General features: G+C 44.4%; 1 protein-coding gene and 1 long non-coding RNA gene across 2 annotated transcripts in view; one reads left to right on the top strand and one right to left on the bottom strand.

Moving 5' to 3' along the window:
• Nucleotides 1-14,224, top strand: part of lhfpl7 (LHFPL tetraspan subfamily member 7) — a 94,945-nt gene that overhangs the window by 38,961 nt on the left and 41,760 nt on the right. The gene's annotated exons all lie outside the window — the stretch shown is intronic.
• Nucleotides 2,566-7,248, bottom strand: LOC147818445 (uncharacterized). The gene is made up of 3 exons (XR_015437956.1): nt 7,056-7,248; nt 6,522-6,668; nt 2,566-3,370 (listed from the first exon to the last, which is right to left on the bottom strand). It is a non-coding gene; the product is annotated as an uncharacterized LOC147818445 (long non-coding RNA).

Below are 14,224 nucleotides of genomic sequence, written 5' to 3'. Positions count from 1 at the left end.
GGTCTGACTGCTGCAACCACAACCACACATATCTATTGAATCTTCCATAATGTTTTTGTAATTTTCCACATAATTCCTGTTGGTGTTAAAAACACTGTTCTCTCCTAGTATTAGACCTGATGGGTGAACATCTACCTTATTGTCCTGATGTTGCTGCTTCATGCTGTTACAAACTGATGCGACGTGTAGCAGAGTAATGGTGCAGAAACACACATTTCTTAACCTTAAATCAGGTGTTTTCAAAGTCTGACACTCAGACGAACCTCACAGCTGCAGCCCCCATGACCCCAACTTGACGCCTGCTTTTTTAGCCCACACATTTTGGCAAACTGGCATCATTAAAAGTTTGCTGAATTAGCTTTTAGCAGCTGCTGTTTGCACCGTACCCATGAGAACTGGATCACTTCGAAGAAAACTTAAAAACGTGATCATTCTCGGGTTCTGGAGATACGAGGTGCATCTTTTTTCTTCTTCTTGGAGAGAATGATATCCTTGGATATGTTGTTATGTCATGTTGGTGTGTGAAGATAACTGTGTCGCCCCTTTGCTTTCAGAACATGCACCTGTCCCTCTCACCTCATGCTGCATCCTGTCTCTCGCTCCATGAGTGAGAATATTCACCTCACAGTAAAGAACCGAAATCTTGTGTTTCAGTAAATCCATAAGGTTCACGTGTGTTCAATTCATAAATCCAGAATGCGTAGAAAGACGGCTGATGAATTCTTTTATATTATATTTCTCTCCTGAGTATCGGATGTATTTGAACAGTCTATAGTTTAGCTCTTTAGCTTCAGTTTGATGGTCCTCTTCTGCACCACATGACACAGGTGTGTGAGAGTAGACTGTTAGATAGGTCGAATATGACGCATCACTGACAAGATATTCAGTAAACACCACGAAGGAAGGAGATATCAGATTATATGTTATTGTGTCTAATAGTTTTATATATTTTTATTTTACCTAAATCAGCAGCTGAGTTTGTTGCAGGTTTAAATGTCTGCATCTGTTTGTGTGTGTGTGTGTGTGCGTGTGTGTGTGTGTGTGTGTGTGTGCGCAGATTTCAGCAGTGAGCTGAGTTTTATCAGAAGCGACGGACATGACGGTGGAAACAACGATAAAACACAAGTCGTATGAAGCAGCGTTTTCCTTCAGGGACGATGAGTCTAGTAACAGTTATAATGATTTTTCTTTTGTGATGAGGTGTTGGGTTTCTATTAATCACAGCTCTTGTTGTCGAGACTTCACAGCCTAATCTCATAATCCGTGCAGCTATTTTGCCCATTATCCCCTCTCACTGACAGGCAGATACAAACAACCTCAGTGGGGGCTAATACTGTGTCAGCGGGGCTGAATCGCCCATCCAAGGATGAGATGCTCGCCATCTGCTGTGTTTACACTTTCAGACTTCCAGACTGTATTCTTTTGACAGCCTTTGATGCATTAATGATTTCTCTTGTCTCTCGGGTCTCTTGGTTCGGTCTAACCCTGTTTACTCTGGAGTTAGCTGCACTCTTTCATCATGGCTGGAATTCCCCTGGCTCGCAACTTCTAACTAAAGCATGTCAGGGAGACGGGAAGTATGAAGAGAAAAGTATATTTTTGGCAGAGTTTGAGAAACCCAGGCTGTCATTGTTTACTCGTCAGACTAATGCGGCTGAATAGTGCTCATCTTCAGAGCTTTTCTTAACATCATTTCTTTGGAATTTCTGATGAATAATCAAAACTCATCATCTGGATTTGAATCCATGAGTTGCCAGGATTGTGTGAATCTTGCTTCAAGATTAGACATCCAGCTCCACGCTGTAGATTTTATGACAGAATGCACATTTTGTGAAAAAGGTCAGTTGCTTGCAAGTCTTCCTCTTTTTTTTGCACCTCTTGCGATGAGGTGTGGAGAGTGGCTGCAAATTGCTCCTCTTTCTCTTTGTCACAAAGAAGCAATTTAAAGCAGGGGAGCAAAGCTTCTCAGACAGGGGACATCTATGTGATACAAGTCGTCTCTTGTGAGAAGACAAATAAGAGAGACAAATGAGGGAAACTAAAGCAGACAGACGGAGAGAAAAGAGGGCGAGTGTAACATTTTGCGAACCCGTGCCGCCTCCTTTTTTCCCCCCTGTTGCCGGTGGCAGAGCGCAGCCTGTATCTGAGAGGGCAGCAGACGTTCAGCAGGAGCAACGGGAGCAGGAGACGTCATCGGTCCCCAGAGTGTCCCAGCACCCTCAATCTGTCACCGCGCACAGGGGAGAGCAGGAGCACACAGAGCCAGCACACATCTGCACGGGCTCACAATGTTCAACTCAGCCGCAGCACGGAAACTCAGAAGAGATTTATTTTTTTCCTCTAAAGGAGATCTGATTTATTTTTGGTAATATTTCTGTTCTGTTTTGATGTTTTCCCCGCTGCCATCAACAAACATTAATTCTGAATATAGTGGCAGCTTGAAAATAAGACACTTAGTCCCCTCAGGAGGAACTGTAATAAGCTCCACATTTTCTTCTTCTGCGTTTTATTTGAAGTATTGATTCATAAAAAGATATATTTGTGGTTCTCTGGAGCTCTAGTAACAACAGGTCGGTGGGCCAATCAGAAGAGAGGAGGCTCTGAGCCTCTCTTCTGATTGGCTCACTGTTTTCTGAAGGATCCAATAAAAATACAGCAGATTTCAGGTAAACACACCTGCAAGTGTTGGATGGTGGGTCGAGGTGGGCGGGGCTTGGTGACTGCTTTGTTAGGCACATCACAAAGTTCCAGAAGCCCTGATATATAAAATATATATATAATATAGAACCTAGACCTGATCTATAATCACACAGACCTTTACACTGGATGGAGCTTCACCTTCTCATCTAGATAAATCAAACTGGCTGAATACTTTGGTCTACAAGGAAATACCTGTAAATGTAAGCATATTACTCTCAGCCTCAGCTGTCCTTTGTGTTTATTAGTAGTAGTCGGCCTGACCCTGTGACACCAGCAACAGCAGCTGTAGCTGTAGTTGTGAGGAGACTAAACATTGCTCTCTGTGCCCATGTGACATGATGTCATCAAACATGGTCCTAACAGTTCACTGCAGCAGTGAACACAAACACATGGCTTATTTCCCTGTAGAGAAACTGTATTTACTCCCATGAAACTGACAGTAAAACACTTATTCTTATTATTACACAATGAAAATTTTCCATTTTTATACATTTTCATATGGTGAGATTATTTGCCAATGGATCCTTCCTTTTCATTTCTTTTTTATTTTATTCATATTTTATTAATTTTTTATGATTTTTATTGGTAAAGTTCAAAAGAATTAAAATATAATTAAACAGAATAGTCATATCCACAGAATCTTTGCAGTCAGGAAGAGCTTCACTGGTCCCTGAAGGAGAGAAGAAAAGAATAGTCATATAAGTTGGTGTTTTATTAATAAAGCACATGAATAAAACAGTAATAAAGAATATAATGCAAAATAAAATAGATTAAAACTAGGGCATCGACATTATTCTCATAAAATATAGCCCCACAATGAATAAAAGAAAATTGGCACCATGATGGTTTTTGACAGATTTACAGATTTGATGTAGAATTATATACAGCTGGTTGGACACACAGGGGTCTCTGTGGTGCAGATAAGACTTTTAATGGGAAACAGAACCGACGCTGAGGTCCTAATCCCTCTATGGCCTCTGCTTTGCCTTTTATAGCCAGGCTGTTGAACGCAGCCTGCACACGCACAGGCCAGAGGAAGTCAGTGACCCCGATGAGAGGTCGCACGGACAAACAGCGCTTCGAATGACCGGGTGGATTCATCTAATCCTAAGAGAAATAATCTGAAGTAAGAAAGAGAAAGTTTGCTGCTGAGCAGCAGTGTCAGGCTTTTCTGTCCTAAAACTGAATTACAGCCTGTCACACGCTCCGGGAGGAACAAACAGCCTCAGTCGACTGAAAGGCCTTCAGTGAGAGGGGAGAGATGTTTTCCCCCGTCTCGGGACCTGATTGTGATTTCTGCTCTGTCTTCGCAACAGCAGGGCTCCACTCAGTGACCGCATGTCGACTGCTATTTCAGAGGCGGACGGACAGGAAGAGGAAGGCAATGAGGCGATATTCAGGGAGAACAGAAACTCTGACAGCAAGAGCGTGGATGCAATTATCACCACAGTGTCTTACTTGTGCTTTAAAGAGAGATGCAACAGGAAAATGTTACGCATGCAATTTTCAAGAATACGTCTCCCTCTCATCCTCTGTGCCTCTGCTGTTTCTTTCAACTCTTCCTTTTGTTCCCTCCTCGCCCTCCGTTGCCTCTTCATCTTCCTCCCGCCCACACCCTCCCTCACAACGCCTTTGTGCGATCACCCCCAAGAATCTTTGAGATTCTCTGAAATTGAAATGTGTGTTGTCCTGCCCCTCCACTGAAGAAGATTCTCTTCTCTTTTATTGTTTTCTCTGCAAAGGCATCCCGTGCTCGTGTTTTCCCCGTCGTCACACGAACCATATGTATGCGCTGTATAAGAAGAGTGCCATTAATCTCTTTGTCCCGTGAGAACTGTGGTGTTTGCGTGAGTAATGAGCTCTGTACGTCCGCGCTGTGTCTCTGTTGTCTTTAATTGGTGCGGCGTGACTCTATTAGAGGGATCCAGTGTAATTAACGTCTGCTCTGGAGTGGGAATCCAACTGTACCGCTTCACAGGCCTGACTTGTTTTAGCAGATTCAAGGGCTGCTGTGCTCAGCAGGCGGCTGATCAGTGATTTAATAGCAGTGAGAGAAGTTTCCCAACATCAACTTTTATAATTATCTTTCAAAATGTGTCCGGTTGTTGTGTGTCTGCAGAAATGTTTCTGTGCAGGAATGTGTTTACGCTTTGTTGCAGTGCATAGTGCTGCGTGTGTGTGTGTCTGTGTGTGTGTGTGTGTGTGTGTGTGTGTGTGTGTGTGCCTGCAGCTCTCTCATACCTGAACCCAGGTGTGTGAGAGAAGTCATAAGGTGCTGATAAATAATGATGATACACCTGCCCCCCCCCCGCAGCTTTTTATTCAGCACCATGCACAGAACCTTTTCTGTTTAAGTCAACGCTCAGTCGGGCTGATTTCAAAATCTGAGCTGTTCTTCTTCTTCTGCGGCTACGGACCAACACTGAGTTCACTTTAACATACAGTCATCCAGTGCGCAGGTTTCAACCATGTGTTGCAACATTATGCGTTTCAGTTTGGTGTTGTGGCTCTGGAACAAATCAGAGCAAGTTACACGACGAGATACACAACGTTTAATGAACCTGAAGACATTATAAGAAACACTCAAAGTTACATAGAGCACATCTAAATGCTAATACAGACGTAGGCTGGCGAGGCGGAGGGAATGAAATTTCTGAGAGCAGGCGGCGGGACTCAGACCTCAGTGTTGTCGTGTGCAGACTGACTGAGTGTCAGATGTTCGTATGGGGCTGGTGTGAGGGAGCGGCCGTGGATGTACGGCGTGTGGTTGGAGGGTTTATGGAACATGTGACTTTAAAATAACTTCCGTGCCTGAACTAATGCTAAACTTTATCTTATTTAGAAATGCATGTTTATTGTTAAAGAGCAAATGCTGTATAATTTTCACCAGTTCCATTCATACTACAGTCAAACCCTCATAGAGTCACTCAGTTTGAAGCCTTGAACTTCCTCCAGACATGTTTTAAATCTTCTGCTGTGATTCATGTTTTGTTTCACTTGGTTTTCACCGATAAAAAGTGAAAAATAGAAAACTGGGTCTGAAGCTCATTTCCTGATTGAGAAACCTGGATCAGGCCTTTAGCCCCGCCCACCACCTGCCTGCTCCAGGTGGACAGGTGAAAGAGCAGAGAGCATCAAGATGGTTAGAGGAGGAAACATCAGAGAGACTCAGCCTCATGTTTGAGCCTCAGTCAGACCCAGACTCAGATGAGGAGTCTGAGACCAGAACCAGAGACTAGCAGACGGATCAGAAGCGCAGTTAGCATCTTGTATTTGTTTATGCTGTTTGTTAGCTTGTAACTGGCAGTGGCTGACACAGCATTAGCGGGTGTGCTAATGCTAACTCCCTCTCTCTCTCCACTGACAAGGTTTCAGGTGTATTTACAAGCTGACAGGATTGGTTCCTGAGGTTTGTGACCTGTGACCCTGGCTGTCTGAATCTGTGTTTATGAGACTGTCATTGCCTCAATAAAACACTGGATTTACATGGGAGGGGGTCTTTAAAGAAGTGCAGTTAGTGGGCTGGCTGTCCATCCACTGCACGAAGCAGCTCACATTTAAGGGATAGTGTGATTTGCTGCTGTTGTTACCTTGTGTATTTAGAGGAGGATGAAATCTTTCAAACTATTCAACTGTTAAATTTGCCACTACACTGTAATTTCTCAATAGACATATTGTCCCAGTGTACAGGATGAAGTCGAGTCACACTTTGAGTCTTTGGGGATTATTTTGGATCTGTGTGTGTGTGTGTGTGTATGTGTGGTGTGTATGTGTGTGTGTGTGTGTGTGTATGCAGTATCAACATGCACTGAGATACAGACCTGATATGTGATCTCCCTCCTGATCAAGGTGACTGGGATGGGTGGAGGGTTTCGGGTGGAGGCTGCCCGGATGAAGATGTCAGGTGACGCTGGCAGGTTTGGGACAGCTGTGCTCTCTGTGATATGACTGACAAACACACTGCCTTGCTGAGCCATGCGTCACACACACAGACACACACACACACACACATGCAGTGCCAGTTCAAACAGTGTTAGTACCTCTGTTTGCTTTTGTGAGTGTTTGCACGTGGACGATCTGTGTTTCACCACCAGTAGCCCCTCTTTCTCTCCCTCTCTCCCTCTCTCTCTCTCTCTCCCTCTCTCTCTCTCTGATGATTAGAAGCACTGTTCGCTTGGCGCAGCCTTGATGTCACTGTCATGGCAGCAATCTGAAACCTGAACCTCCCTGCTGCCCCTACCAGCCCGAGGAGGGAGAGATGGAGGGATGGGTGGAAACAAAATAGAGAGCAACAAAGAAATTGAGACATGGAGGAGAGGACGGAGAGACACAAGAGGACAGAAATAGTTGTTCACCTCAGATGATGAATCCTTGATAGCAGTCTGTGCAGGTGAGCTCTGTGTGTTGGGTGACGTCTTCTCCAGGTGATGAGGGTTCACCACAGAGGAAGAATGACGAGGGATAATCCCCGAGCTCGCAGATAATCAACTTACACCCTCCCACCGCCTGTCAGCTCGCTCTCTGCACGCAGCTCCGCTCCCGCTTATTGATCAGAGAGCTTTAGTTTTGTTTATTGTACTTTGGAGCTTCGCTCGGCTTCATTCGATTGATTTTCTCACACATGCACGTGTGACGTGTGTGACTGTTCTCAGGTAGTCGATCTCTCCCTGAGTGTGTTTCCTGCCTGTGAGGGTCTCCATTAAGTGTCAGGCTGTGGTTCAGTGTAAATAATAGGACGTGATGTGTGGTTTGTGGGTTCTGTGTGGGTGTGATAGAGTGTGTGTGTGTGTGTGTGTGTGTGTGTGTGTGTAGTTGCTGTGCTTTTCAGATACATCCTAAAAGAGGTAATGAGGCAGGAAGACTTCATCTGTGTGTGTGTCGGGTTGTGTAACTGCATCCTCTCTCTCTCTCTGATGTTCACACACACACACACACACACACACACACACACACACACACACTGCCCGTATTCAAATATGACAGACACGTCTCAAATGGACAAGAAAAGGCAGCTTCTGAATAAAATGACCACGTCCACGTCACTTCATCCGTCGGCACTGTTAACCAGGAAAAGGGGAGGATTGTGTTCTTTGCTTTCACACCTAACCTGTCTGCTGTGGTAAATGAAGTCAGGTGCGCTGTCAGTCAGTTTCAGTCTTTACTGTTAATGCTGTGGCGGCACTGGTAGTACACACTAAAGAATTAAAGTACAGCTTCATCGCTCCACCTGTGCCCCAGCAGGGTGCGTCACTGTACCCTCTGGGATACTGTTGTACCTGCTCGTCTTTACCTGTAAAAGAACATTTCTTCACTCCAGGTGATGAAAATGTACCTTTATGTTGTGTGTGGGGTCCTGGGACCCCCAGGGGTCCTTGAGGGGGTTCCTGGGTGTCCCCAGGAAAAAGGTGAATCATTTATTTTCACTGTAATTGCATCAGTAACACAGTGACAGAATGTGTGATTATTCTGGTTTGTGGATTTCAAACACTTTCTGTGATAAAACCTCTCAGGTGGGGGCCTGTGGTCTAATTTGTGTCAGTTTAGGTCCTTGAAAAAGCTTGGAAAAGTGAGTTTAATCTTTCAACAGAATCTAAATCTCAGTGCATGTTGATGTGTTGTTCTGCTGGAAACCGATCAGTCCTTAAAAAGTCCCAGCACATGAGAGAAAGCAGTGACCGAAGGAGCCGTTCACTATTCACTGAGTGCGACAAAACAATTTCTCATCTTGGTTTCACACAACTGGAGAAATGATTTGCTGTTAGCTCCAGCTCCCCGCGGCATCACTCACTCGACCGGGCGTCGCTCACCGTGATGGTGGGTAGGTTAACAACCACACAGAGACAAAAACCAAACCAGAGCACTTCAGGGATGAAGGTCTCAACCAAGCAGCAGCGCATCACTCACCTCTCTCCTCCTCCCTCCTCCCCGCCCTCAGACAGGCTAATCTTCAAGTTTGCCAACCAATCAGAATGATAGAAGATAACCTGTGACCGCAACAATGCTCATCACTTATTTCTCCGTGAACTCATTACAAAGGACAAACTGACACTTTCGGTGCAGAGAAGTGCTGCACGAGCTGCTGTCACTCACCAGAATGAGATTTTCAGCATGTGGTTCTGATCACGCAGGATGACGCGCCAGAGTATAAATGAATTAACCGTCAGTCTGCGGAGCTTCATGCAGCTCCTGCAGTGTTTGTAAAAAAGCTGCTGTGAACACACACCAGAACTAAAGCTTGTTTATGTCCTTCGTCCACATGGACTGAAGCGCAGCTGTGAAAGTGTCCGTGCAGAGACTTAAAAACTAAATTGAAATGGCAGGAATTAATATGTGAGAAAAGAAAAGAACAGCATTTATGTTAAACAGAGGAACTCGGAGTGGCAGAGTAATGAATATGTAATGACTCGGTTGTATAAAAGCGCTGCAAACAGAATCAGCCATAAATTAGAACAGCAGCAGATAAGAAAAGAGGAATGTGATACTGAAACATGATGAAATGTAAAACGGGGAATTAGGAATAAAGGCTTTTGTGCCTGTCACAGGTAAATGTTCAGGTTCTCTGTTGTTCAGGTAAATAAAATTTACAGCATCTACGTTTTCATTTGAATGAACACACACAGGAAACACTGTCACCTGCGCTCAGCCCTCCACAGCCTCACACACACACACAACACGACACACTCACCCATGGCTACGTGTCACATCCACTTCATGTAAAACCTGTCGCTCTTTATGTACACTCATACACAGACACACACACACACACACACACACTCATACACACACACACACGTGTCCTACCCCCACACGGTGATGCCGATGACGCCGATCCCCTCTGTCATGTACAGTGTAAGTGAGTCACACACACTCCCTGTCAAAGTGCCAAGGCTATGAACCACATAACAACTGTATCCGTATTCTGTGTGTGTGTGTGTGTGTGTGTGTGTCTTTCCATTGTGGCCTCATTGTGCAGTAGTGAAGTGTCCATAAAGCAAAGATGGATAAACAACTTTCCTTTGTTTGGCCCCTAGCGTTGGCTGCGCACAATCCATCCAGCAAAAGCACACAGTCTGTTAGTATAATCTCTCTCTCTCTCTCTCTCTCTCTCTCTCTCTCTCTCTCTCCCTCACACACATATACACACACACAAACTCACACACACACGCGTTAACTGTCTATGTTCAGTTATCATCTCTATAATGATGGCCCTATTTTTCCCTCAACTCAGCATGGCCTACAGTTGGCTTCAGAAACACCCCGTTAACTATGTGCCAATTACAGAGCTCTCCACACACACACACACACACACACACACACACACACACACACACACACACACACACACACACACGCACACAGACAATACAGGTGGATTTGTTTTCACTAACAAGACAAGGGAAAAGAGTTCAAATCAAAAATGGAGGCTTGAAATGTCACTATTACGTTTATTTTTTTAACCCAAATTTATTCAGGTGAAAAGTGCAGCCGCCGTCTCGTGTTTTCACATTTCTTCACATGTTGACAACATCACACCTTCACTGGCAAACAGAAACTGGAGGAGCTGCTGGTTTTGGAGGGTTTTCTTTTTTTTCCCCACTGTAAATTCCCAAACTTCAACGTTTTCTTTTAACGATACCCTCAATCAGACTGAAGGAACACGACGGTCTCCTGGATAATTTAACATTACAAAGGTTCATGAGGAGTCTCTGAGATTGCATGTTTTTTTTCCATCCGTTTGGCTTGGAACATTCTACAATACACAGGAGCCACAACCGCCATTATCCTGGATTTGCCAGACCGACGTCTGAGTCCGAGCTGCAGTTGCCTGATTCATCCAGAATCTGAAAGTCAACTTCACGCTCTTAAATGTTTAATCAAGTTTCTATGAAGCACAATCTGTAGTTTCCGTTTGACAAACTGTTTCTCACAGTTTCTCTGTCTTTTCATGATTCAAACGGGAAAGTGTCGTGCCAATCCAAGCTTCGCTGCGAGTCATGTGACGTCGTCTGTGCTTTCCGATAGCGACTCGCTGCGGCCTCCAATCTGCTCTGAAGACGTATAATAACCTGAAGCGCTCGTAAAGCGACGCTCACCACCACCACCACCACCACCCGCTCCCGACAGGACACCATGTTTGGCGGCTGAGAAAACGTACAAACAGCCCCTTTAATATATTCTCTGTCATATAAAGATGATAACAGTAATGTTGTATATCACCTCAAATGTCCTGGAAAAAAAGCTGATTCCAGTGACAGAAGTGACAAACACGTGACGAGCTCTGGGTGTTGATACGTGTTGATGTGGCGTCTGATGAGCGGGGTCGGCCTAGTTGATGCAGCTGAGTAATAATCTGACACCCTGAAACTGCAGCAGTGTGCATGTCCTTTGTTTGAGTACATTTCTTCACTTGATTTTTCTATTATTATTATTATTATTTAACCATTCACCAACCACTTAAAACTAATCCATAACCACGACTGAGATCTGCTCTGATTCAGATTCAACATGACCCAGCACCAACTGGAGGACAGATGGCGGCGTGACTGTGGTTTAGCATGAGTCTCTTCACACGTCGCATAAAGTAACTCGTGTTAAAGCTCTGCTTCACACACACACACACACACACACACACACACACACACCATCGTTGGATTCAGTGTGTGTTTGTACATGTGAGAAAATGTGTGTCGCTACGTTTGTCGTCAAGTTCGTCTCTAAATCATCCCAGACATAAACAACAGTGTGTATTCAGGGATTCTTAATCATTTCTGTGGTGGATCTAAAAGCTGCAGAGTCTCTGGAAGCTTCAGCGGCTTCAGAATGCAAATACACATGGAACAATAAAGCTCATAAAGCAGCAAGATGTTACTGTCAAGTCATCAGCTTCGTACGACTGCTCCCTAACAAACACACTGATTAACCTCAGTGCGTTCAACAGATAGTGAGGGTCTGTGCCCCGGTGTTTATCTGTGGTTAAGAAACACACACACACACACACACACACACACACACACACACACACACACACTATGGTATGTTAATCATGTGTGTTTTCCTCGGATCGTCAGAGAACAGACTGAAGCTGCTTATTGAGATACAGAGACGTATTAACCCCAACTGCTAAAAACAGGGACGTGTGCTTCAGAAATCCAAACACCCAGAGGGTTTGTGTGTGTGTGTGTGTGTGTGTGTGTGTGTGTGTGTGTGTGTGAGGTTGAACTAGCATCTCTTTGTTTGTGCATGCGTGTGTATGTTTCTATATCAGAACTATGCTTGCATGTGTTAGTACTGTGCTGTTTCCATGCATTTGATTTTGTTATGGAACAACTTTGACTTTGTTCACAAATCTCTCAAAATTGTAGATATTTTTCTACATTTGGACAAAAGTGAACGTTGTTATATGTAACTTTTCCAAAATTTCATATCATATCTATCTTTTTTATACTTTCAGTATCCCAAATGTTTCCATCAATTTTCAAACCTATCCTTGATTTTAATCGAGGTAACTCTCTGTTACTTCCCCTGGCGTGCGTCGGCGTTGTTGTCGCCTGTTTTAAGCCACATTTTGAAGATACACGTTTTACACCTTGGCTGTTTTCAATGATGTATTTTTAACTGGATGAAAGAGTTTAGTCGTTTGACATCTGGGTCTTAAGTTATCAGAGAAAAAAGCTGAGTAAATGTCCCTCTGAGACGTCCTGGTGTCCGCTGTGTCCATGTGGAACTGCTTCTTTCTGTTTCTACCAGTTTTAATCGCCCAGTCTGATGGTTATGGAGAGGAGGAGACGTCTGTGAATAAATCAGCTGCTGGTAAAAACTTCCTGAATGACTGACACTGAAGGAATCCTTCATGACGTCAAACGCTGTCTAATGTTTTTATTGTTTTGATTGAGAGACAGAAGCGGCAGAAGTTACAAACTGTGTGTTTAATAAAAGTCACAACAGGGGTCGGTCTGCCACCGAAACTCAAATCCCAAGATTGAACACTTTATATATCGCCAAGTAACAAGGAAAGAAAAACGAGGATGCTTCAAGGCTATAAATTAAAATGCATAAATTATTATTTATGCATTATTATTATTATTTATAAGAGAGGCCTGATCTGAAGTCATAGAAAATAATTCCAAAAATAATCTGTCTGTTTTTACTAATTTGTAGAAATAATTTTACGTCCTGTCACTTCCTGCTGCGACGCTGAAACCTGTTGCCGACTGGACCATAAACAGAAGATGAAAATCTCCTAACGAGATAATATCTGTGAATCACATTCCAAAAAGTAATTGTCAAAACATTTCTTCTTGTGATAAAGTTGCCACAAGATCCAACGTCCGTGGCAGTAAAACAAGATCCTTCCCAACTCCATTACACAGACTGTAATTTGGAGCTGGTCCTAACTGGGTGCTGGGCCAGGAGGCGGGGTTTATTTCCTGGTGAAGACCTAATTTGTTTGTGTGCGAGTCTAATTTGTTTCTATTATAATCAGTTGAAAACATAAATAACAAATTAAATGAACTAATATTTTTACATAACGCTTCCTGCTGCAGTTTTGAACAGCAGTTTAAAATATAGAAATGCCGCAACATTTTCTGGTCGACTGAGAAAGAAATCTCCAAATCGCAGGTGGTGAACAGGAAGTGGTCAGTTGTTGTGTGTTTGAAATGATGTAGGTGCAGCAGCAGCCGGTCTGACTGAAGGACTATCACTGATCCACTGCTGCATAACTTTCCTGCTGCTCTCCATCCATAAAGTGGCTATCGCAGCTCAGATCTGCATCCTCAATGGCTCCCATCTATCACTCCCTCTCTGCCCCCCCCCCCCCCCCCCCCCCCCCCCCCGCGGTTTAGGGGGTGGTAAAAAGCTGGGAGGTGGTATCAGAGGAGGCAGGTTAGCTCTGTGATCAGCTCACTGAGGTTGGCCACACTGAGGGCGAGAGTGCGCTGCTGCTCCTCCAGACGTCTCACTCTGCGCTGGGTGAGTGTGCGGCGACTGGTGGCGATTACACTCAAGGAGAAGGTGTGTGCATTTGTGCTCCAGTGTGTTCGTGCGTTGTATGTACACAACAGCTCTTTCCCTTTGATAACGGCCCTTAAGTCATTGATGCAATCTCTGCAAGCCTCTGTGAAAACACACTTGTTTCTTCTGATGCGGAGCAGATAGTCCCGGCTCACAGAGAGCTGAGAGAGGCAAAGAAGAAATAATCAAAACAGCAGCACGCCGCACACTGCATCACATCCTCCACTACTGGAGGGAAGGGGAGGGGATGAAAGCAGGTGTGTACCTGGCATGCATGTGTTTGTGCATGAGAGAGAGAGAGAGAGTGTGTGTGTGTGTGTGTGTGTGTGTGGGTTGCAGACAAAAGGGCTGTGGAACATCTGGATGCCGGTGATAGCTCTGCTCACACGCGTTACGAGCCAAATTAATCAAACCTGGTGGGGAGACTGTCAAGTGTGTTGGTGTGTATGTGACGTGTATTAAGAGTTGATCCACGTTCTAGACAACACAGTGACGACGTATAGTCGTCCTG

The sequence above is a fragment of the Seriola lalandi genome, unplaced genomic scaffold (genome assembly GCF_002814215.2).
Source record: "Seriola lalandi dorsalis isolate HSWRI2012SDOR001 ecotype SW California unplaced genomic scaffold, Sedor1 jcf7180002054581, whole genome shotgun sequence".
Lineage (NCBI taxonomy): Eukaryota > Metazoa > Chordata > Actinopteri > Carangiformes > Carangidae > Seriola > Seriola lalandi.
Note: the sequence above shows the minus strand (reverse complement) of the source record. Positions and strands in the feature narration are given on the sequence as shown.